Source organism: Haliotis asinina, chromosome 3, assembly GCF_037392515.1.
Source record: "Haliotis asinina isolate JCU_RB_2024 chromosome 3, JCU_Hal_asi_v2, whole genome shotgun sequence".
In the NCBI taxonomy this organism is placed as follows: domain Eukaryota; kingdom Metazoa; phylum Mollusca; class Gastropoda; order Lepetellida; family Haliotidae; genus Haliotis; species Haliotis asinina.
In genome coordinates, this window is record NC_090282.1 from 77,810,391 (window position 1) to 77,837,869 (window position 27,479).

The following is a 27,479-nucleotide window of genomic DNA, read 5'->3' on the forward strand; positions in this document are numbered from 1 at the left end:
GAGGCGAGGCGAGGCGAGGTGTTGCACTTAAGAACATTTCACTCATATGACGACATGCAAGCATGTGTAAGTGTGACTGACTGCCTGTACAAGCCCAGAATTAAGCTGGTTTTATAGTGCCAAGATACCATGCCACAGTAAAGCATGATCAATCTACTGAGACACATTATACTGACTCCGAGCCAACCATTCCTTGTACCCATCGATGCCAAGTGCCAGGAAGTGACCAACAAGTGCCTTATTTTGGTATGATATGGTTCCTGCTCTCTCCGGTGGCAGTATGAGGGATTGTATTGACTGATAAAACTTAACACCATAAACAAAATCATATCAATACAAATAAACTATAGTCACGAACTAAATAGTTTTTGTAAGCATGTTACCAGCTTTTGGAACTGACATGAACTGATGATCCACTAAGAACACCAGGAACATAAAAGCCTCCAAAATCAATTCTCTAATGCAGAGGGAGTGGAACTTAGGCTGACTTGGCAATATTTCAGCCATAATCACTGCTGAAAACACACAAACTGGGCTTAACACCTCAAGACCTCCATCAAATGACAAAGTGGAAATGGACATAAGATGGACAATGAATATTTGACAGAAATTAGCCCAGAAATCTACATTTGAGGATGATGAAGCCCCAAGATACCCAGACACGACAATCTATATGTGTGAAATGCCCTGATAGTTTTTCCATGATGTCTCTGTAGCCTCATACTACCTGATGGGGCACTAGGTCAGTGTTTCCTGTAGGTACAAAAGGAAGGGGGTGGAGAGGGGGAGAGGGAACTCCTAAATGTGATAACAATCAAATAAACTACTGGCGTGAAAAGCAATAAATAGGTTTGACAGCAATTGGATAACTCAGTCAAGGCTGGCATACAGGGGCGTTTCATGTAGAAGACACCTTTAATGGGGGCTATGTCTGGAGCTCTGAGTGTCCACTCCCTAGGCTTGACAGATCTGAAGTGTGTAATTCAGGTGCACCATGTATCCTACCTCTACACACATACCTGTAGGATTATAGTTATGTGCAAGCATAACATACACTTGGTTCACTGAGAGTTACATTCAGGTGTAACAAGTGATCTACTTCACGACACATACCTGTTGTGTTAGGAGTTACATGCAACTGTAACAAGTGTTAGTGACACACATCTGGTTTATTAAATGTTTCATACAGGTGTAACAAGTGTTAGTGACACACATCTGGTTTATTAAATGTTTCATACAGGTGTAACAAGTGTTAGTGACACACATCTGGTTTATTAAATGTTTCATACAGGTGTAACAAGTGTTAGTGACACACACCTGGTTTATTAAATGTTTCATACAGGTGTAACAAGTGTTAGTGACACACATCTGGTTTATCAAATGTTTCATATAGGTGTAACAAGTGTTAGTGACACACATCTGGTTTATTAAATGTTTCATACAGGTGAAACAAGTGTTAGTGACACACATCTGGTTTATTAAATGTTTCATACAGGTGTAACAAGTGTTAGTGACACACATCTGGTTTATTAAATGTTTCATACAGGTGTAACAAGTGTTAGTGACACACATCTGGTTTATTAAATGTTTCATACAGGTGTAACAAGTGTTAGTGACACACATCTGGTTTATTAAATGTTTCATACAGGTGTAACAAGTGTTAGTGACACACACCTGGTTTATTAAATGTTTCATACAGGTGTAACAAGTGTTAGTTACATACATCTGGTTTATTAAATGTTTCATACAGGTGTAACAAATGTTAGTGACACACATCTGGTTCACTAAATGTTTCGTACAGGTGAAACAAGTGTTAGTGACACACATCTGGTTTATTAAATGTTTCATACAGGTGTAACAAGTGTTAGTGACACACATCTGGTTCACTAAATGTTTCATATAGGTGTAACAAGTGTTAGTAACACACATCTGGTTTATTAAATGTTTCATACAGGCGTAACAAGTGTTAGTTACACACATCTGGTTTATTAAATGTTTCACATAGGTGTAACAAGTGTTTGTGACACACATCTGGTTCACTAAATGTTTCATTTTGGTGTAACAAGTGTTAGTAACACACACCTGGTTCATTAAATGTTTCATACAGGTGTAACAAGTGTTCTAACTAGCTACACACCTTGTTCATTAAGAGTTTCATACAAGTGTAACAGGTCTTGTACCTGCCTACATATATCTAGACCATTAAGAATTTCATACAGGTATAACAGGCGTTCTACCTGGCTACATATCTGATAAGTTGGACTGGGTGTCTTAATCCAGGTGTAACATTCAGGGACCGAACATATCTGGCATGAACAAATCCCATTTCAAAGTTCTGATATTCCATATCTGAGAAGATTTACATTAGAACTCAAATTTCAAAAGAGGGTACTTTAACATATAAACATGAACTGATAGCGATCTCAAGGAACGTTGCACCTTTCAAGATCTTAATCACATGTCTGTGTTTTTCTTGTACCAATTGTCCTCCTTCGAAAGACCTTTTTATCACATATCTATTTTCTTGCCTTTCAACTGCATGGCATGTATACACGTCTACCTCAAACAACAGGGCAAACAAGCAGGGTTTTAACACCTCTTAATACAGTTCTGCTCTTTCTCAGGATCACACAGTAAGTTCATCACATTCACACAACATCCTGACTTATCAGCAGAAGAAATCCATCTCACACTGCATACTACATGCCTTTGTCTGGCCTCCACAGTCGGCATGCCCCTCACCAGCCACCCACTGCATGTGCAGTGCAGGTTGTCTCTGTGATCAGTACAGCGCCAAAAAGGGGGGTGAAACTGAAGATGGTGGTGTCCCCCCATTGTGCACACTCTCTGATGGATCCTACAGAACGAGGTGACCCAGTCTCAGGATACTGGCTCAAGGCTGGTGCCACAAAGACCTCAACCATCATTGCAGTTATTGTTTGTCATCAAGGCTTACATTTTAGTTCATAAGAAGTGAAACAAAAATGACGAAATTATTGCTGAAAGGGCTTTGATTATGACTGTAGTAAAATTTGATTTGCCTTGTGTTTTTATTTAACACAAAAAATCTGGCATTGAATTCCACATTTCTCCGACTAGGACAGAGGAGAAAACATGAACACTGTGAAAACACACAGCTTGTAACGGAATACTCGACAACCTAGGAACATAGACGCATAGAAAATGTAAAACATATAGGTTAATGTGTTCAGAGTGCATACAAGGTCTTAAGGCTGAAGCACTTATTGGATGTGTAGAGTAGAACATATTCATGTGGTTCAGATCAACAACTGAGAGAGAGAGGAAGGATGGTGTTATGTCGCTCTTAACAATATTCAAACAATGTCATGACGGGGGACACCAGAAATCAACTTCACACACTGCCTCCATGTGGGGAATCAAACCCTGGTCACTGGTGTGATGAGCAAACGCTTTAACCACAAGGCTAAGCCACCAACCCTCCTACTAACAAACCAAATTTATTGTACACCACCAACAGTTTCATCAAGCAGACAATATATGTCTAACCCCATTTTTCACCTATGTTTTCTCAGAGACATAAATGAAAAACAATAAATCAAATATTATCCAAAATGCTTTTAAAACTAAAGAAGAGAATACTGGAAAAATTTCCATTCAGTATGAGGCTATCCATTTGGTTGACGACAATAAAACAGCAGGATTGCAATAACATATCACAAAGTACGACAAGATATCACACACACACACACATCTGACCAAAACCAGTTTTGCAAAATGACAGAATATGATAACTGATCAACTTTTCATCAGATAACGAAATAACTGAACATGAGAAGATATCACATTTCTGCAGGCCAAAGCCATGATGACTACATAACAAAATACTTTTAACTGGTCTTAAGCTTGCGGCTCTGGCTTGCTGATGTGGTTGACACGTCATCAGTTCAAAATTGTGCAAATCAATGCTCATGCTGTAGATCACTGGATTGTCTGGTCCAGACTTCAGTATCTACAGGCCGCCTCCATATAGCTGGAATATTGCTGAGTGCAGTATTAAACAACAAACCCAAACATAACAGAATACAGCAACATATCAGCTCAGATTTGACAAAAAGTAGGAAGACACAGCTACACAGAATGTAGCAACCCAAACATTATCATTCATCCTTCCATGTCCTAAAAACCAAAAGCAATAAAAAACGTAACTCAATCAGCAAACTGCTGCATCAGTGAAATTCTTCCCAGCTAAGTGCAGTTACACCAGAGAATCACACTTGAAAGGCAGCTGGTCAAAACCCTATGTAACTTCAAGTCACAAGAAGGTCAAAGTTTGCACAAGGTGCCGACTTAGCAGCTCCTCAGTATAAGGTCAGTGAGGGTCAGCAGCTGTTGACAGGCTGGTGACATACGCAAGCCTACATTGGGTGGCTGGATGCCCTTGTCCACCTATATGACTGTGCTCTACAGGCAGGCAAACACAACCCCTGTCAGGTAGGCATGACCTGCCTCTCAAACCCTGATAGACACAATAGCTGCAATACTGCAGGAGACAAGTATATTCACATTGCGGTTTTCAAGCAGTAACATACATTGAAAGTGTGTTTGAAGACTGGTGTGTGCAAACACTGCTGCATACCTTGTATTGTAACAGTAAACACAAGCATGGGTGACCTACAACCTGTGTCATATTGGGCATTCACATCTCATCAATATATTCACAGGTAGTTTTAAGAAGTTGGTCCTTTCACCTCGTCTATGATTGTGACAAGTGGGTGTAGATTAACTACCAGCAAGATCATATTCTTGACAAAAAAAATTGTTGTTTGCATATGTCTCTGATGAAGAGTCTCAGAGGCACTGAAGCTCACCTGTATATGGAGTCAACATTGTGGAATGTTAACAGATAAACACTTGATATGACCATGATTATTAAACAGGAATTGAGGAAAATGTTCCATTACTGAAAAGAGTAAATGAGTTTAGTTTTATGTCACTTTTCACAATATTTCAGCCATATCACAGCAGTGGACGCATTTAAGATATAGGCTTCACACACTATATCCAAGCTGGACCTTTGCCTTAACCACTTGGCTACCCTATCACAGCTGCTAAAAGGGGAAATATGCCAAAACTACACTTCTTTGATCTGGTAATTTCAGAAACTATGAAGGTTAAAGAACCAACATGTCAATGAAACATTCAAGAGCACTGTAAAACTATAATATATAAAAAAGGACAATATATGTTCAGCATCACCATTAATTACAGGTGTTTCAATTTCCATTACACCTGCAGGTTTCAGTTTTCAGAATACCCCTTATGACTTAGTGTTGACCATACAAAGTTTTTTCAAGATGACTGACTTAGCAGCCATAATAATGTCAACTGGATTCGAACTTGTGGAACAGTTTTCAGGTTCATCACCAGCATGCGTGTCAGCTGATTTCTCCTGTGGTTTCATCAGACGAGAATGTTTCTGGATCTAAGATGTGCACTTATTTATCAAGTACCCCTACTAAGCATAGATATACCTCTTTCACAGTTTGAATAGTAACAACAGTATTGTGTATAAAGCATGCCAGCTCCCTGTGTAGTCAAGGGGCCAAGATGAAAACCAGGACAAAAATAAAAATCTGAAACAATACAAAAAAAAACATGCATGTTGCACATTGAGACCCACCTCTAACAGCACATGTACCAACTTTGATCTTAAGAAATCCATTCTAGATTTCCAAACATAGCTGCCATGGTAACCATAACGCAATCAGATTTGAATCTCTCAATCACACTTTTAGTTTTATTGGTGTAGTGTTTATTTAGTGCCTACAAAAATAACAACCATTGGGCCTGTAATCATACATTATTCATCAGCTATATTCAACGGACGTTTGCTAAACTTCCATTCTGTCCTTGAAATATAGCACTTTTTTCAGTTTACTATTTGTTCAAATCTAATTTATTTTGGACCCAAGGAAATAACTTGGATAACTTATAGACTAACTTTGTGCACAAGTGTGAGGCAAAATACTGCCTTAGGTGGATTTAGATAAATTTCCAAAGACAACTTTGAAACAACTTTGGACAAATATAGCTCCAAAGATGTTTTAGAGCTGATTAAGAATCAGCAGCATGGGTGACAAATGAAAGGAACATTTGTTAGTCCTTGTCCAGGTATATGCCCAACACATGTGACGCTCACCAATACCGGTCATCTTTAACAATGTTAGAAAAACCACAGAGCTTCAGGTTGCTGGAGATGAGCATTACTGTGCTCCTCTGTTGCCAAGCATGACATGATTCACTGAGCAAACGAACCCTGGAGAACAGAGCTAACGTAACAATTACACACCTGCCAAAAAAATGTCTTCCAGTGTCAACAGAGGGGAACCCCCTGTCCCGAGGGCATTGACTGATACTGACTAAGGAGAGACTTTACAGTGTGTACCCTTTCCCTACAAACCAACACTGCTGTCTGCCAGAAGGGGCACCATCTCGAGGCCCTGTCAAGGAGCTTGTGTACCTCCTGTTGTAGTCTGCATCTTTAAACTAAATTCACGTTTATTTCCGACGCATGTGTTGCAGCGCTAAGCGTCTGTATCTGCCATGGGAGTTCTGCTTTAGTGTTCACTTCCTTGCAGGGAGAACCCCTACAGGTCCTACTTCATCTTGTCACTGTGACACACCACTTGGTGTGGTTCAATCAGGACTGCTGTGTTTGTCACAGTCAGCTGCGTTTGTCACAGTCAGCAGCGTTTGTCACAGTCAGCAGCGTTTGTCAGTCAGCAGCGTTTGTCACAGTCAGCTGCGTTTGTCACAGTCAGCTGCGTTTGTCACAGTCAGCTGCGTTTGTCACAGTCAGCGTTTGTCACAGTCAGCTGCGTTTGTCACAGTCAGCAGCGTTTGTCACAGTCAGCTGCGTTTGTCACAGTCAGCAGCGTTTGTCACAGTCAGCTGCGTTTGTCACAGTCAGCTGCGTTTGTCACAGTCAGCAGCGTTTGTCACAGTCAGCTGCGTTTGTCAGTCAGCAGCGTTTGTCACAGTCAGCAGCGTTTGTCACAGTCAGCAGCGTTTGTCACAGTCAGCAGATGTGTCATCATACCCATACATCATACTCATATCGCCATCAGTCACACAGGAATGACACCAAGTATTGTCAAAGGACAGATGTTAGACACCAGGTGCTATGACAAGAGTCACACAAAGATTCATCACAGATGCATGTCTGACCCCTGTGCTTGACAGGAGTCACACAAGGTGTCATCACAGATACATGCCAAACACCTAGTGCTATTACAGGAGTCATAAGGATTCATCAAAGACACATGTCAGACGAGTTCTATGACGAGTCACACAAGAAGACAGACAAATACCAAATACTTGGTGCTATGATAGGTAAAGCACAAGGAGTCATCACAGAAACATCCATGACACCTGGTGCTATGACAGGAGTCACACAATGAGTAATCACAGCCACATGTCTGATACCTGATATTTGACAGGAGTCACACAAGGAGTCATCAGACGCAAGCCAAACACCAGGAGTTATGACAGGTGCCACACAAAGAGTCAGTAGATATGTGCATGACACCTGGTGCTATGACGTCACAAAAGGTGTTACAGACACATGCATTGCACCTGGTGCTATGACAGATGTCACACAGAGCCATCACAGATGCATGCCAGACACCTGTTTATATGACAAGGGTTAGACAAGACGAGTTGCTCAACACCTGGTGCAATGATCGTCACACAAGGAGCTATCACAAACACAAGTCTGACACCTGGTGCTATGACAGGAGTCGCACAAGGAGCAATCTGACACATATCCTACAGTTTGTTTACAAAATGTCAGAGTAGACCTATGTGGTTACATCCTGTGTGATGGACAATTGTCTTAAGATTGTAGGGCCCTGGTTTACTGTAAGAGATGCCTTGACTCAGGCACAGGACTACAGGACTGATTGTGTGTCTCCACACCCTGAGAATATGGATCATTGTCCAGGTAGTTTTCAACTACAGTTTTGACAGTTCATATATGTGGTTCTCCTCTGTGTGTTATATGTAATTATATAGTCCATTAACAGACACACTGTACAACGTTTTCTTAACACCTTATGGTGTGTGCACTATTCTCCCCTGGCATAGTCTACTCACAGCAACAATGTCCAACAGTTGCTCTGCTTGTTGCAATTTCTCATGAATGAGAAACTCTCAAGCATAGATAGTGCACATCCTCCTTTGATGCCTGTTTTTCCAGAAAGTTATTAATGTTTGCTCATAGAGGTTTCACATGACTACCAAGGCAGGTCCTGCCTAATCCTTTAATCTTGTGCTTGTTGTCAGACAGCGTGTCGCGTCTCCCGGTGTCCATCTTCACTGGGTATAGTAACATTTGCTGGCAATATACTGAAATGTAACTGGAGTATTTCATAACAACAAAGCCCCAGGATGATTCCTGTGTGTTCTGCAAAGTGACTGTTTCCTTTAAATATGTGAGCATGGACAAGACAAACCAGTGTTTTATTTTAAGAAAGATGGACTCTGTTGGGTACAATGACACAGGATGAACCAGGTCTCACAACCTGCTCCATAAACATCCCTCCTTCAACCAGAAGTTGCTGGGGACCTAATCCAATTCAGAAACACAGCAGGTGCCAGAAGTAAATCAACTATGGTTATCAAGTTGCAACACTTTCTTCCATAACTGCCAAGGAGAAATGGAGGCGGCCACATGTCTGCTTGACATAAACTTAGCAAAAATATTTCAGTTTACATTAAAAAAAATCTGTCATTGACTGTGATTAGAAAAAAAAACAATGATAATAAGGATAGCACAGTTATATATGTCCCTCTTTGGGACTACATAACATTTAGGATAAGCACTCAGTGTCAGTCTTTGTCACACAAGGATGATAAATTGACTGACTGATGGATACATCAATGCAATATATTCACACATGCCGCAACAAACAACAAAAACACCTCTAGATAAAACAATTACCCTTTAAACCATTAAACATACACAGGTCAAAAGTCAAACATGAAGATCAGAATAACAAATGATGTTTAGAAACGCTTGCCTCACAGTCCCTGAACCACAACATTTTCCCTACGGTCTAACCCTCCCTGCAATGTAGTCCGTATCACAGTCCCTGAACCACATCATTTTCCCTACTGCCTAGTCAACCCTGAAATGCTCAAGCTTCAAATGAAGAAAGTCTAGATTCCTCAGATGTTCCTATCTCCATAGGGCTCCTTTTCCATTTACACAGGTTTATGAGTAGTCTCTCTCACAGTCCCTGAACCACATTATTTTGCCTAATGCCAAGCCTTCTCTGCAGTGTTAAGGCCTTAAATGAAGCAAGTCTAGATTTCCTCAGGTTCTGAATCTCTGGTCTCCATGGGTCTCCATTTCAATTAAAATGTGTTTGTTAGTTACCATCAAAATTATACATATTCAGAGACTGAGCCACAGTCTAGTTTATGAGCTGCTATCAAAATCACATATATTCACTGATTGTGCATTAGTCTAAAACAAAGCTTGTCATTATTGGTGATTAAGGGAACTGAGTGGTCAAATCACAAAACATACAAACAACAAATAGATATAACTTTCTACACTGCCATAGCCAATGACAAGAAAAGGGTTACCTAATGGACAGTTCCAAAATACTTCTTATTTCCACAAATGTCATATCAGCTACCTCACAAAATTTTCAGTTTGCGTGCATGTTTTGGATAGGACTGTACACAAATCAATTTGTGTGAAACATTTTCCGGTTTGAGACAGTAATTGATATTTTAATAACTTCCCTGTTTCAGAAATGAGTAAATTACAGTGAATTAGCTTCAATGAGGAGTTCAAACTGACAAGAGACAGGAAGCACCTGCACAGGGGAAGAGTCCGTCTAAAGGTTCATAGACCCACAATTCAACATGTCATTCCCCTTAGGCACAGCCTGACTCAAAACTATACCACAGTTCAACAAATTAACTCTATCACATAAAGTACAGGCCTGTGTCTGCCCAAATATGGCTCAGCACTGCACAGGTGACATTCATCAATGCCATGAAATAATTACATTAGTCAAATATTAAAGGTCTCATCTTTAGTGACTTTATCTTTGGCACTTTTACATTCTAGTTTGGCAAAGGTGTTTGCCATTTGCAATATATCTAAATTAATTTGGACCCTACAGGGTGAAACTAGTTCTTAAAACGTTCTTCGTCATAGAACATTCAACATGCTGAGAGGAAAGACAAGGTTAATAAAAACATTATCCAGAATGTGTCCAAATAATGTTCATTTTTTGTTAAAAACATCCAGTGAGTTAACGTTGTCAGATTGTGGAAGTGTATTCTGAAAGATATAATTTGTTTTGGTACAACTTCATTTGTACCAGGCAATCCAGTGTTTGAAGACAAACTTTGAAAAGAATCTACACCAATGTGAGTCACCAGAGTCTCATGCCAAATAGACTGCAAGAGAAGAAGGTGTTCTGAATTTTTAACTTGGAAATAAGTTCCAGAAATCAAATCCTCCTCCATATTAAAATGGAATATATGTTAAAACACTCTTTTGTAACCAGAAACCTTTTCCTTACAAAATCCACCTCAAAATAATTCATGAGACCCATCTACTTCAGAGCTTGGTTAAAGGGATAAAAGATACATAACTTTTGACATCCATCACTGATCATCCTGAATTTCATGAATTAATCAAGCTAGAAAAACATCATAAAACAGACAATCACAGTAAACTCAAGTTGTTAAATGTTAAAACCAGTAACTAGTGTGTGTACATCAGGGTGGCAAGAGACCATCACGACATAAAAGGTTGTTACCATACAGTGTAATTACTTAAGCATCACTCAGGAGATGAGGCACTCAAAAGCTGTCCCATTTTCCAAGAGTATAGTTCACTTTTTTTCTTTCTTTTTTTTTTTTTTTTTTTTCTATATCCACATTGACCGCTAGAGTAACTAGCCATGCTGTGCGGTGGAGTAGCCTAGCAGATAAGGCATCACTCTGAAGATTCAGGTTAGATTCCCTAATGCTTAATCCCTGAATATATATCATTTTGATTGCAACAAATAAACCCATTTAAATTGAAAAGGAGCCCAAGAGTGTTGGAAGATTCCTGAACCTGTGGAAATCTAGACTTACTTCACTAAAGATTTAGCACTGCAAGGAGCTCTTGGCTATAGAAAATTTATATGGTATGGATGAGGCTAATATTTCACTTTCTGTATTGCATACTCAGGTTAACAAACCCTGTTCATCAACAATACCTATCACAAACTATTGTGGCTAAAACTACACCCATGTTCTTAGTTAATGCAAAAATTATTTTTTTATAAGAAACATATATTGATATTTCTAAAATTTAATCAAAACAAGTAAAATTTATTGGTTTGGTGAATTATCTACATCCAATCAAGATGTTACACACTTTGTAATTGACTGTTAATATATCTAATACATGCATCATGATACTTCCAGTTTTATACACATTCACTTACACTGAAAGCAAAAATTATTTGAGCAATTGCTTTTGCTGAGAGTAAGGATGGATACCAGTACCCCGGTATAGCTATTTATGGGGAGAAAATGGCTTAGGGATTTACCAGGGCCTCTCTTTTTGTGAGTCTTTGGGACTCAGTCATGCTTGTGCCTGTCCCAGGCACGATACTGGCAGTCCAAGTGTGACCCCTGCACCGGCAACAAATAGAATATCAAGTATCTGTGAAGCCTTAAGCCAACCATGGACGGGATTTTGCCTGTTTGAAACACAACTTAGTAATTGAATGAAGAAAATCGGATATGGACAGAAAAATAAAAGTGCCTGCTATCGTGGCTACAAAGGAATCGGTTTAATGATTCAAACAGACATAGCTTTGTGTTCCTGTGAGATCTGTAGCTCAAATTCTTGGCATCCATTTTCATTCTTAAACATGTAATATTTGGCATCAAGTAAAATTGGCCAACCTATAGTGAACTGACCAGTCAGGCAATCTGTCCTCTTACAATGACCACTGGGACATTGGATATTTGACATGAACATCTCAAGATGGTGGTAGAATGCTTAGGGTAAAAACAAAATATTAAAACACTTGGTGTTCAGAAGTATTTCTAAAATTGTGTTTCATGTTTACATTTCAGTTTCTATTGCACTGATGCAATAAACATGTGCATTAGATTTGTATTCATCAAAGGTTTTCAATCAAATCTATAAGCATATATATTCAAATATGCCAATGCACTTAATGATTTATTCATCCAGAGCTCAAGCGCCCCCCATTATTTTAATGGAACAAATTGGAAAAAATCCGTAGCTGTAATGTTTTGATCAATTACAGCCCACCTTGAATAAATCCCTTTGAAATGTCCCAAAATTGAGTCTGCTAAATACGCAAGCTCCCTCTGCACAAGTCATGCATCTGCAGATGGTTCACTATTTTAATACATGAAATTTATAATGTTACTTCATTAATTAAAAATTTTCTCATGTACAAATGAAATTGAACAGACTTCTCAAGGGCTTCTCTCGTAATCTATATTACGCCAGTGTCCTACGTTTACATCAGTATCATTTGTATTCAGCCAATGAGAAGCTCCTTGACATACTCGAGCATTGTTGTAAGTGTGAAAACACTGCACACTGTGCATGAGACTGAGACATTACAAGAGATAGTAAATAATTAATGGCTGGTGGTGATCATCATTTTAAGGTGGGGGTTCTCCGATTTCGTTTGGAGGGGGTTTGCAATTTTGCACAAAAACATACTTTAAAAGTATGCTTCAAAAATATGGAAAAGGTAATGGGGCTATTGATTTTGAACATGACAAGCAGAAGGGTGGGCGTGGGCTTACATAATATGTACTGGTACATACATTTTTGGGGTGGGGGTGGGGGTGTCACCCACATTATAAGTGCTTCGCCACTAAAATCATCACCCCTCCAGCCATAAATTATGCCAAGTTGTTCACTGGTCACCAGGGGCACATGCCTTGATGTACCCTCAATGTTTGTTGACCAGTATGTTCACGGTGCATGAAGACCAAACAAAGTACATAAACCAATGTACCTTGAGGGAGCAATGAACAAAGCATTTGTCTTACCAAACACCTAAATGTTAATTTTGAAATGCTTAAAGCAAGGGTATTGGCTCATAATAAGGAGTACCAGAGTCACACAACATCCCAAACACTACTAACACGAAGTACCATAGGAATTCCCATAGCTGGGCATTTCCAGCTCATAACATAGAAAACGATACTCGCTTGTATGCATGGGTATACTGAGTGGCTCAGTCAATCAAAAAACATATGTGAGGTAATATAAAATCTGATATGAAACTAATCTATTTGTGAAGGCTGTTGCCAAGGTGATCGCACTTAATTACTCAAATAAACAGTTTAATATGTTCATTGCAGTGAAGGATTTCATAAACATGCTCTATTCAAACAACATGTCCAAAGGCTTTTGAGTTGTAACTGAAACTGTCAGCTGTAATGACCAATTTCTGGACATGAACACTTCTTTGTCAAAAAACATGTAGAACACACTTTCGGAGGATTTTGAGATCTCTGCAGTATTTCACTTTTCAAAAGTCACAGATGGACGAAAGATTATTCATAACAAAAGATCACGATGGCAATGGTGGCTCCAGACAATCTGAATCTACCATGATCTCTTAATCTTTGAAGATCTCATACCCTTCTCATGGCAAAGAACACAAAAAGACAGATGAAATGCATTGCACCATGAAGACTGCAAACTTTTGGCTAGCAGACAAAATTTACAAAAAAATAATTTTCAGAACAAGAGTTTGTTTTAACAAAATGTAAACAATTTCTCTTTGTATTTTATATCTTGCACCCATGCTTGCCATATAAGGTGACTGTGCTTGTCATAAGAGGCGACTAACAGGATCGGGTGGTGAGGCTCGCTGAGTTGGTTGACACGCCATCGGTTCCCAATTGCACAGATCGATGCTCATGTTGTTGATCACTGGATTGTCTGGTCCAGACTCGATTATTTACAGACCGCCGCCATATAGGTGGAATATTGCTGAGTGCGGCATAAAACTAAACTAAACTAAACTAAACTAAACTAAACGCACTCACTCACTCACTCGACTACTATTACTTGAGCTAACCCCAACCATGCATAATAAATTGAAAAACAATGTCTTTCCACAGTAGGTGTGTACTTGCATGTGAAGTCTGGAACTTAGTCAATCTGTCCACAGCTTTCTCAAAAACACAGATGTCTGCCTCTTGCTGTGGAACACTTTCTAACAAATGTCATGCATTTCAGGATTTAAACAGAAATAAAGCTGAACAGCGAAAAAAAATTAGAATTTTAAGAGCCACTAGACCAGGTGTGCCATGTTATAAGCTGGTCTTCAAAATAGGAACAATAGCACTTTCTTTTTAATTACCCACAATTCCAAAAGACTTTTCAGAAACCTGGCCACCACAGAATGACTTTTACCATTAAATTATTTCCATTATAATAGATATCATAGTCACAATACTGGTTTTAAATAATCAGGTTTCTGATTCACTTATAACATTTTCACATATTTAACATATTTACAGTCTGATCACCTTGATAGGTACACAGAATATCCCATGAAGCGTTTCAGGGATATTTTAAATCAGCAAATGAGACACAGTTACAGTCAGCCTGTTATAACACATATCAAGAGCTAAATAAATCGTATCAAAAATGCTGTTACCTGTATTTGATAAGTTGTTGCATTCCATGTTTAAGTTTGTGTTTCAACATATGCAGGTGGTTTTAAATACATGACTGATATCGAGATTTAGATTACTTTTCCAAACAAAACAGAATAAATTTTTTCCACATAAATTCACAAGTTGCAGAAAGGAATATCTATGGTCACACACCTTATTTATCTGGACTTGCACAGAGTCCAGCTTTTGGCTCCAAGAATGTCTACAAAAATTCCAAAACTGGACTACAAGCTTTCGCAGTCAGTGTTATGTTAAGCCATGACTTCATAAACTTGCCATGTATTTCTTAGAAAACCAAACCAATATCAAGCAGAAAATCTTAAATGGAATATTATAATAATTCTAAATTTTCAAAATGAAAATATTTTTATAACAATCCTAGTTCTCAACATGAAAACAATTAGTCCAAATTTGCCTGCACTTCATCTGGGAAACTAGATTTGTATTTCTGACATACAAATTGTCCAACTCACTTAAAATGTTAACAGGAGAGTAGCATCTCACCCACACAAGTCCTGGTATCAAATAGAACAAGAATGGCAAAGTCTAGGCAAAACCTTAGAACTTAAATCCGTCTTATCAACCTGTGTTGACGTATCTTGTAGGAGAGGGCAAATGAGCCATCTCTGTTCAACAGACGTTTTTTTAGACATCTATAAAAGTTAGAGGTACACCAAGGGGGATCCAATAAAAGATTACATCTAACAAAAAATAAACCAAATAATCCAATATGTCACAACAGTATTGTACATTTGAGAGGTAGATATAGAGTCAACTAGCACAAGGTGATATACAACATAGCCACCTCCCCAACGTAATATAATATATCACAGTGTTATCAGTGTGTAGTGACAGCAGTGTTATACTCAGGGCACTGTGACAGGCAGGTGATGCTACACACAGACTAGTGTCGCAAACATTGTATTGTTTTTTCTTCACTGATGTGACAGATGAGATAGCATCAGCAGACTTGGGGCATATCTGTGTTGGCCCAATGGGTATCAAATGGGTAACAATCCCACATCTGAAGAATAACACTTCAGCTATCTTTTCATTCAATACAATGTTTTGCAACAAAAGCTCGTTACTTCAGAAAGTAAGTGATGAATTTCAACTTCTTTATTCTCTCCACACGTCTTGGTACAGGCACTTGAGACTAAAAGATCAAACTTTAAAACAACCTGTATACTTGGTAAAGGCACCTGTAGTGAAATGTATGGTGAAAGAATTGCATTGTCCACTGTCCCTGTTGATACAACACCTCATAAAATGCCATTTACGGTATCAACATTTCCTGTCTTTATCATCACGTCAGTTGTGTCTTACCTACAGTAGGTTAGGCAGGGTTTTACACCTACTTTGTTAAAACCATTGTTTTGTGATGTATTGTAATTTACATTATTTATTTATGTTACTGCAATTTGTTAGTAAATGCATAGCATATTTTTCACTGTTCAATTCAGTCATAACAACCTCCAGTATACTTACCAAATAATTATACTTGTAATTTATTCACTGTAGCATACAGTAATAAACATGAATTGAGAGAAAAATCAAATGTCATTGTTTGCATATCAGATCGATTTCATTGAACTGAATTCTGAGGTTAACTCATAAAACTGCATGAAGCTTGACTCACATGATAATATTTTGAGTCTTACAAAATTGTTGCCTCGAATACGCAGGAATGAGGCATCATGTAAATCCCTGGTTAGGTGGTGGGTTGAGAATAGTCAGTAGGCTGCTAAAAGGTATACCAAAGATTGACATGCCTGTTTAAGATGCTGCGTCAAAGTTAAGAGGGATAATGTTAGTTACGAGATTAAAATGACCCGTCAGATAGCGAGAAAGAGACATGAGAGTTAACTCAAACAGCAAAAGGACGATAACAGCCCTGACAGCATGAGAGGCAGCAGTGGCTCAAGAGACAAGCATTCACTATAAATCATCAACAGATTACAGTCTGCATGTCAGGTATCAAACGGTGAAATATGAATTAATAGCCAGCATACAGAGGCAATCGCAGCTGCTGAGACAAGTATTACAGTGTAGAACAATGAACAGACCAACACACTGGTGCTTTATGCCAAGGTGTGGTATCTTTGAGAAGTAATGGCAATGAAGTCACGGACAGGGTCATGTCAGGAGCTATATCAATCTCTGTACTAACCGCATTTCATGTTGCTTGCAAATCAACGGCCAGCTCTGGCAACTGAACATTAGTTGAAGTTAAGCCTATGGCAGGGTTCAACAAATGGAGGTGTTTTCCGCAGATAACAAGGTCAGACCTTCAGCACTTTTGCTATACTGCTACAACCCGAATATTTAAGTATCTGTCACTTTGTTATCCCTCTAGGGGGTAAAAGACTCAGCTGAATTGCCAATGGTGGAGTGTTTGTAGACAAACGCTTAGTCCCTGAATATATACTGAACAGCAAAAGAAATGTAAGTCTTGTTTTTGTCAAGTTTTAAAGTAGAAAGCATAAACATAAACAGTTATTTTTATGAGATTTCAATTTTTTCAAAGCTTGCATTTCTTTGGTTGTCAGTATATATAATTTTGATAGTAACAAATAAACCCATTTAAATTAAAAAGGAGCCCCAGTGAGTTGGGAGTTTGCTTCATTAGCGACTAGCATTGCAGGGAATGATTGGTAAACTAAGATGATATCTTTCAGATGAAACCGCCAAAACTCTCACTCTAGCAATAGTCATATCTCGCCCTGACTATGCTAATTCACTTTTGTATGGGATAACAGCTTCCCTGATTCGTCGACTGCAGGTTATACCAAACAAAGCGGCCAGGATAATGATAACTCCTTGTCCTCGAAGAGACCACATCACCGAATGATTAAGAGAACTGCATTGGCTACCTGTTGCTAGATGAATAAAATTCAAGGTGCTCACCATCATCTACAAGTGCCTGAAGACTAACACCACTCCAGCTTACCTGTCACCTCTTCTGAACAGCCACAGACCAACAAGTACTCTTAGATCACGAGATAAAGATCTACTTATCACCAGACCATCTAGGACCAAATATGGGGACCGCTGCTTTGAATGTGCAGCTCGCATGCTATGGAATAACCTTCCTATGTTGCTAAAATGAGCTCCAAGTCTACAAACTTTTAGAAAACATCTAAAGACACATCTATTTGAAATAGACTGAACTGCACAAGCGCCTGTGAGCAGCCTAGCTGGAACTCGGCGCTGTAGAAGTAGATTATTATTACTATTAATGTTAGGCATTAGTAAAAAAAATGTGGTTGAGGAACTGTGAGTCAGGTGCCTTGTAACACCATTGTTCAGTCTGTTGTCTTAAGACAGCAGTATGCAAAATTTATGCTGGTCCTGTGGTCCTTGTCCAGCAAAAACAAGTCAGGACCACTAAATTATCAGTTTGCAGTCATCCTGTGACTTTTGTATTCATAGTACATCTATGAATGTTATTTTTAGGCCCGTGAAGTACAGACAGGTCATATGTGGTTGAAAAATTTCGAGAGATTTTTTCCTTGAGACTTATGACGAGTATCACTCTAAAAGTATAAGCTACACTAATTACAATGTATCACTTTTACTTGTTACAGTAAGTGTATTTCCTAGCAGCAGTCCCAGGCCCCATTTCACAAGGCTCTTGTAAGCCTAAAATCTTGTAACTTGTCTCATGGGGAAAAGAATCCAGTTCCTACCATTTCTGGAACACAGCACCACCTCCTTCTACCACTACTCACTCGACTCTGCAATTAGATAGGTGGGGCAAGTGGGATGGGGACGGGTGGTGGGTAGGAATCAAGGTCTTCTTTATAACCAAATTACTAGTCTACATTTAATGGCCCCTGTGTAGCTCCTTGACTCACAGACTGATTCTTCATACACAGAAAGGGCGGTGGGGTAGCCTAGTAGTTAAAGTGTTCGCTCAACAGATCAAAGACCTGGGTTCAATTCCGCACATGGGTATCATCTACTGTGATACTGATGGAATATTGCAAAAAGCGGTGGAAAACTAAACTCACTAACTCATACACAGAAAAGTTGGTTATGATAATTGAAACAATTAAATGTTTGGGACATATCTCACTGAAAACATTTAAAAAATTACTTTGTTCATGTTTAATGGCAGTAGACAAGTGTGTTTGTGGCTGTAGAAATTAGGTTTGATCACTTGCTGCACCCTCTGAGAGAACGATTCTTCATAAACTAAACAGTTCATTATGATTAACAGATGTGCAGGAAAAATCACACAGGAAATGTTGACTCAAAAATTATGTTCTCCTTGATCAACTGCAAATACCAAAATAGTATACCAGGATTAAACTTCAACTTTGTGCATTTATTACATCCAGCCCCAGCCTTCAAAGCTACTACTACTCAAACAGTTTACAATTATTAGTGGTTAACTACGCATAGGGAAATCAGAGTGTTTAAATTTAGTCTTCCTACATATAAATCAGATATGTGTGACTAAAATACTAGAGAAAAAGCAAATGTAACAAATATTAAGCTTCTAACGTTCACACTGACTTATTTTGGGATGAAGGTATTTCCTAATTCAACAAAAACACATTCTCTCTTCAGTCAATAAAAGTAAAAAATGTTTCCTTTGGACGCAGGATGATGTACTGGGTGTAGATATTACCCCAAATATATGTGAGAGGTTGACTGCTACAAGCCTGGCCTGCCCGATCTGCGGCTCTGTCTGTCTGCAGAGGCTTTGTATATTGACTGTGTAAACATTCCACCACGCAATTACCTCCCGTGTATTGAGCACACTTGAATCATAATACACACATCATTGTACATCACTCCAGAAATCTCTCACAGTAAAACAATAAACACCATGTTGACTTAGATGATAAACTCCAGTCTTAAACCGAACTTGACCGCTTTGAAGTTTATTTAAAAACTGTTGTCAAACTTTAGAATAATAGTATTTCAATTAATGGCGATAAATGGTGACATGTTTTAAAACAAACAAATCTGTCTTGGTAATTAAGAAATAACTTTCGTCAGTTCTCGAATTTTATGTCATAATGAACAGCGTAAGTATTGATTAAGTTTAAGGGTTCGCCTTTACTGAAACGGCTTAAATTTGAAATTGTTCCTAAGAGCGTTAAAACAAGTGGGATCTAAAGAACTTTCCATGTTTAAGTACAGTCTCCGCCTTCGAGATTATTATTCAACTTTATTTGAGACGATCACTGTTGAAACGAGAAGAGCGTGCGTGGGGTTTTGTGACTGTATCCAAGTTGTTGGGCCTGTCAGTGTCACATGTAGTCGGCGGTTCACCGTAGTTACATGTCAGTCGATACTGATTTTGCTGACTACACAGTCGACATGACAAGTGGCTATATCTAACAAATTAGCAGTCGGACATGGAATAAAGACAGAAAGAGTCACGTACCTTTATCGGACCTAGTAAATCCGTTCTCTACGAGCCACTCAACTCGCAGTGTCTCGGTAGACCAACCCGAGCGGAAATTATTGACGTATTTATAACAGGACTTTCTATTGGTTCACCGGCAATGAAAGGCAACCTCTGATTGGATATATGCATATTGACTTAGCAAACTCCCCCCACCCCTTCATAAAGAGAATCTTGTGGTTTTGAAATAGGTTAAGGCGAAGACAAAGTAAACTTTTACCATGATCGTCGCGGGGACAGTACAATGAGATTCAACCAGGATGTGAGGTATGAGGGTTTAGTTAAAGATAACTATATTGTTCGAACTAAAATAAAAACCAAAGAAATTTTAAAACTTGTTTTTGCACCCAAATGTCCCCAAAGGACAATCAAATTAAATATAGTTATTAATTATTACTATTACTGCTAATTGTTATTATCAGATATTGAATATAATCTGTTTGACTGGCATTCTATAGAGACTGGCATTCTATAGAAGCTGACGAATAATATGAAAGGTAATATTTTATGTCGTACAACTTCTTCATTAGATCATGGTGGGACATTTCGGTATAGGTTCGTATACCGTTGTCTAGCAAGGGTGAAGTACAACAGCACAGAAGACACTTTTATACATTAACTTAGCGTCACACCAGCACCTGCAAAATATGACCTCACGTATTAAGTGATGAGAGAATGCTTCAAGCAGTTGGCCACTCCACTACCCTTTACCCACGGCGATGCAGTGTAATATATCATTAAACAACATGGGGTATTCGATTTATGAGATTGATGAAAGGTAAATGATGAAGCCAAGGAGGAAACAGATGAAGAAGAGAAATTAAGGGAAAATGTGACAATCTGTCCCATTCCTTTGGAAATGTTTCATCTGTATGGATACACATTGCTTTAGACTAACAGCTAGTCTCTGAAAAAACGTTCATAGTGAAAAAAACATAATATAATGAAATGGAGCCCTGAGACTTTCATTTTCAGAAGCTATGGAAATCTAGACTTGCCACATTTTCTAGACTTGCGTGGGCTTTCTTGGATATATATACTTCAGGGTCTGTACGACAGACTAACATTGCTTTTTCTCATGTGCATTGGCATTGGCTAGTGGTATGCTCGCAAAATGGAATATCCATGCATTTTATCGGTATATATCTCCCACGCGTACATTTGTGTTGTTATTAGGTGGGTATGATCATCTGTTTTCAAAGTAAAGCAATTATCCAAGTTGTACATCACTGTAACCCACCATACATGTCATTATTTTACAGTGAAAAACTAGTTTGACGGCATTTTCAGAATTATTTCATCGATATTACGGAATACCACACCAAAAATCACATTCTATTATCAACTGCATCACATATCCATTTCTTAATTACTTTCATACTCACTATAAAGAAATTAAAATAAAATGGATCATCGAGGATGATTAAAAGAAGGTGTCCCGTGCTATACTCGTCTGCTGATTCCATGTCGGAACTTGATACTAACCACTTCACTGTACCCTCTGATTATCGCGATGTTTTCTTCATTTTTAACGCTCGCAAATATGTAATGGCACTCGTGTGAGGGTAGCCTTGGAATGGTTGAGCCTAGACCAGACAAACCATGTTAATTGAAGGGTCCCACGTAGTCGACTTACGATGACACACAATAGACTGCCTGCCAGCCTGAGGGACCTGATCTTTGCGGTTGCGTAGCGGTGGGGTAACCCTGGGTAAGCGTTCCATCGTCACGGTGAAAATTGAAATTCGATCCCTCGTGTTGCGGAGAGCCCATTTCTGGTTTCCTCCGCCGCGATATTGCTGAAATACTGCTGGGTGTGGCGTAAAATCATACTCACTCACTCGCTTCTTACTACACGCCTGTGGGGTGCTTGGAGCAGTTTTAACCCAGAAGGCACACACGCATTACAACAGTGTTGCCATTCATATACAGCTGTCAGAATAATTACACAGGGACCCATTCTTTCATTTACATAAAACGGGTTATGAAGAGCTGAAGGAGTGTGGATGTGACGTTCGATTTTGCCACTCATATTAAAGTTCTTTGACTTTCATGCACTGGTTGAAGTGTTGCTAGTGATGCATGTTTGGAAGTGCTTTTTTCGTTATAAAAATGTACATGTCGCGTGTTCCTATTAAATGCGCGACTACCACATTTTGAAATGTTCCCCTGTGGAGCATTGATTGGGGGATTTATTTAATTTGTTCAATATTTTTTTAAACTCTGCCGCGTGCAAATTTCCGGGTTGGAATTAGCTATTGATCAAACTGTAGGATAGCAACGGCGTGTTACATTTATTTTTCTTTCCTTACACTTTTCATATTCGTCTTACTAGTTATCACAATTGAACTGAAAGTAATCTCTCGAGCCAATTCAATCTGAAAACACACCACAAACTTGTCCTCTGGTCTCTGTGAAGGGGTGCTCCCGACGTGCCCGTTGTTTTGACAAAATTAATAAATATTTACAAACACCATCAAAATAGCACGTTACAGCCTTTGAAAGACGGAACGCAACTCCCAGTCCCCCCGGTTCGTGCATTATCTCGCAGTTTGACGTGCCTGAAATAAGCGATAATCAACGGCAGGTAGCAACACACAAATGACAGAAACCAGCGACCCGCTCACTGCAGTCCGAGCAGACACGACGGTGCTTTACCCTGTGGACAACCTCACTATCTGTCTAGTCTGCAGAACGATAAACCTGTCTACTGTCTACTTGGTCTGATTGTATAAGGGTCGTCTTGGATCACTCTACTCCTTCGACTGGTCCTTTACGTGTAACTCCTTTCAGGGGCTTTCCTTGATAACAGCGTTGGAACATATACAGAAACGCCACTCTCTACAATAAAGGTGTTCATCGACATATTGCTGCAGTGGAGTAGTCTGGCGTAGCGCTCGTTTGCACGAGGGATCGATTCCCCACACGGGTACGATATGTGAAGTTCATTTCTGGTGTCGCCCGCCGTGATATTGCTGGAATATTGCTGAAAGCGGCGTAAAATTATACCCAGTTACTCCGCCGTGGGAACTTACTGGTCCCACGTGAAGCTGGAAGCAAGGGGTTTGGGTTTGACTGGATTTCACTTCTGTCACCGACTGTGGGCTTGAAGTAGGAGAAAGCCCGACGTGAGGCAGATACTAGACGTGAGTGACTGAGTGAGTTTAGTTTCATGCCGTCCAACAATATGACGGCGGGGAACATCAGAAATGGCCTTCACACATCGTTCCCATGTTGGTAATCGATGGGCGTTTACAAGGAGACGATTAGGGTTAGAACTGGTATCAGCAAACCCATGCTTGTCGAAGGAGACGACTAACGGGATCGGGCGGCCAGGCTCGCTCAATTGGTTGTCACATGTCATCGTATCACAGTTGTGTAGACTGATGCTCACGATGTTGATCACGGGCTTGTCACGTCAACAGTCTATAACAGGGAATCGTTATCGACCCGAAGAATAATGACAGTAACCAACATGACAGGGAACCGTAACTACCACGATGGAGATCTGTAACCAACACGGTGGAGAACTGTAACCAACACGACGGAGAACTGTAACCAACACTATGGAGGACTGTAACCAAAACAATGAAAAGCGGTAACCAACATGATGGAGAACTGTAACCAATGCGTTGGAGAACTGTAACCAGCACGATGGAGAACTGTAAGTAACATGATGGAGAGATGTAACCAACACAAAGGAGAACTGTAAACAACACGATTCAGAACTGTAACCAACACGACTGAGAACTGTAACCAACACAATATAGAACTGTAGCCAACACGATGGAGAACTTTAGCCAACACAACGGAGAACTATGGCAAACACGATGGAGAACTTTGCTGGTAAACACATATAAGATGATCCAAGACCTGACAAATGACCCCAATTTGCATACTTGGGAATGCCCACAGAACGATCCACTTAAAACAAGAGGGAGACAGGTTGTCTGATAAATATCGAGAAGTTCATTTTCCCCGTGCGTTTCACGCATGAATTGTTATAGCACATTCGATTTGGGAACAGGTACAATCCCAACGAATTGAATCAACACAATATACTGAGCAAATATGTTTAGGACCAACGATCCATTTCACGAAGCAAATGATATTTTCCTACGGTTTTTTAACAAAATTGTTGAATATCTAAAATGCTTGTCAATGCCCCAATCATCTATTTGTCTTCGTCTTAACTAAAGGTTAGCGTGGAATATCAGTATCTTATGCCTGAAATTGCAGTCTTATCATTCGAAGGAATATGCGGTGTTGATTTCATGTCACGAATGCATGTATTGCACGTGCATAATCGTCAAGCTACCTGTAGCAGCCAAGTGTACTCGCCCAATTCGTTGTACCGCCTCTCTTGTCACAAATGCGTTTAGTGCGCAGGATCATCTAATATGTGTCTAGCAGTAATCCATACGATGGAGAAATGTAACCAACACGATTGAGAACTGTAATCAGCACGATGAAGAACTGTAATCAACATGGTGGAGAACTGCAACCAACACTGTGGAGAACTGTAACCAGCTGGACACAGAACTGTATCGAACACACCAGGGAACTTAACCAACATGGCTGAGCAATATAAATAGAACGGGAAAGAATTGTAACCAGTTTGTCAAGGGATCCGTAACAGCATAAAACCAACATGACATGAATTGAAACCAGTTCAAATGAGAACTGTAACCAACACGACAGAAAACCGAAACAACAAGAGACTTGCTTGGTAAGGTATCAAGTCAGTCGGCGACTTATAACGAAAAACATTCAGATTAGTTTGTTTGGTTGTTGTTTAACGCAGGACTCAGCAATAGTCCAGTTATATGGTGACGGTCTGTAGATAATCCACTGTGAGCCAGACAATCCAGTGATCATCAGTATGAGCATCGATCTACGAGATATCTCGACTTGGTAGGTAGGTCAAAAGATATGACAGGAAAATCAGCATGGCATCCAAAGACCAGATTTGCTGCAAGTATATATTCAGTGTAATCGACATGAAGAGATTTCTCACATTAGGTAAAAGAACAATGCATTTCGTTTCGTATGACAAATGGTAGATACACGATAACCGTGTTAGTTGAATGAAGTATCAGACAAGACGAAGGCATTATGGAACATAAAGGCGCTTCCAGTGATAACACAGGTTCCTTGCTATTTCACTAGTTCAAACTGCCTCCATGACAGAAACCGCCCTAGATCAGCGACTTTCTGCAGTGACTGCTTCTGCAAGAACTGCTTCTGCAAGAACTGAGTACGATTTAATTGCTCTTGTCTACTTCAATCACACAGGTACAGTCGCGACAATACTGAGAGAAGAGTACATAAAAGGTGACTTTTATTGTTCTCAATGTTGACTGAGGATGAATTTGTACTATGATGGCGGGGTGTGAGACTGCGAGAACCTGACCGTGTTATATGTATTCAAGACCATGTGCAATGTGTGTTCAAGACCATGTGTTACGTGTGTTCCAGACCTTGTGCTACGTAAGTTCAAGACCATGCGCTACATGTGCTCTAGACTATGTGCAATGAGTATTCAAGGCCATGTGCTACAGCTGTTCCAGGCCATGTGCTACGTGTGTTCCAGACTGTTTAATGAGTGTTCCAGAGCACATGCTACGTGTGCTCCAGACTATGGGTAATGAGTGTTCTTGACCACGTGCTACCTGTGCTCCATACGATGTTCCCTGAGTGTTGATGATGTGTTATGCATGTTCTGGACTATGTGTTACTTGTGTTCCAGACCATGTGCTGTATAGGTTTTAAACCATGTGTAATAATTGTTCCAGAGCAGTTGGAATGTGTGTTCTAGAGAATGTGTTATGAGTGCTTTAGACCGTGTGCTGTATGTGTTCCAGACAATATGTAGTGTCCTTTGTAGACTGTGTGTAATGCGTGTACTAGATATCGTGATATGCGTGTTCTTGACTATGTGTAATGAGTGTTCTAGACAAAGTGTAATGTGTGTTTTAGACCATGTGCTACGTGTACTCTAGACCAATAGCTATATGCGTTATAGACCAGTTGCAATGTGTATTCTATACAATGTGTTATGTGTGTCCTAGACAATGTGTAATATGTGTCCTAGACAATGTGTAATGTGTGTCCTAAATGTATAATGTATGTCCTAGACAATGTGTGATATATGTTCTAGACTATGTGTTGTGTGTCAGCCGAGTGTGTTGTGCACTATGTGTTACTTGAGTGTTTTGCCTATAGAGATTACCAGCATGGCATGTTGTCCTGCTAATGAAACGCACTTCCGTGTGACAAGTTAGGAGAAAGAACATGTAAGGAGTTGATTTACACCTCTGAGTCAGCGTAACCCACCGGGGAGGGGGGAGGCGTGATGACAGCCTGACCCCACATGTGTTTGTCTTCAGAATTCCACGTTGTACAAAATGTCGTCACGTGTATAGAGACTGGAAGAGCCAAAAGGTTAATCAAAATAAGTAGATTTATGCAAGCACATGTTTATCAGATGTTGGAGAACTGTGAGAAACCTTACGCTGCACATTGCCTCCATTCGTCCACCCGATACTCTTTCTGGACCAGGAGTACGCGGTGTGAGTGTTGTTTTACGTGCTCTTAACAGTATCCCAACATCATCATGACCAGTGACATCAGAAAAGAGTCTAACATGTTGTATCCAATTCTGGATATATCCAGGGTATACGTCCCGATAAATCTCCACTATACCCTGGTTGCATCTACGGTTTGGCCCGATGAATTATTACCTCCCTTAAGTGGCTTTTTATCCAATCACGTGTCTACGAGGGAAGTTGAGCGTGCCGATTACAACTCACTGACGCTTTTCAAATTATCTAACCGATAAAACTTATAAAACTTGGCAACACAAATGATACAGAGGTAGTCTGAAAAAGGTAGAAGGAGTTCTTACATAGATTGTAAAAGTTTCAGTCTAGTCAGATCGTTTGTATGATTTCCCCCAAATCTGAGTCGCTTTGCCAACAAACCTTCGCAGCTGCAACCGCTAGCTTTGGTGACACTGTCAAGTTCAGTTGTAACGGCTCAGCTGATTGCCTTCTGTGAGGATGTGGAGCCAGCAAAGGGGGCTAATACAACTATCGGACCGCAGATGTATCCATCGTATATACAGATTTATCGGAACGTACGTCCTGGAGATACCCAGGATTGTTGTATCCATGTGGGCAACTAAATCTGTGACTCGACCTGACGAGAGACCTTGAACAGCTTCCAACGGTAGTGGAAACTCTATTAACTATGTATGCTTTGATATATCTGGGATACTGTGATCGGAATATCAATGCTTCAACATGTA

General features: G+C 39.7%; 1 protein-coding gene across 3 annotated transcripts in view; it reads right to left on the reverse strand.

The window, feature by feature from the left end:
- LOC137278511 (extracellular sulfatase Sulf-1-like) overlaps positions 1-20,242 on the reverse strand; it is a 104,081-nt gene extending 83,839 nt beyond the window's left edge. The window contains exon 1 of one of the 3 annotated variants that reach the window (XM_067810877.1): positions 20,150-20,242. The gene's annotated coding sequence lies outside the window, so the exon portion shown is untranslated. The remainder of the gene's footprint in view (positions 1-20,149) is intronic. The other 2 variants (XM_067810875.1, XM_067810876.1) reach the window with 2 other exon arrangements.
- Between the last annotated feature and the right edge of the window lie 7,237 nt (positions 20,243-27,479).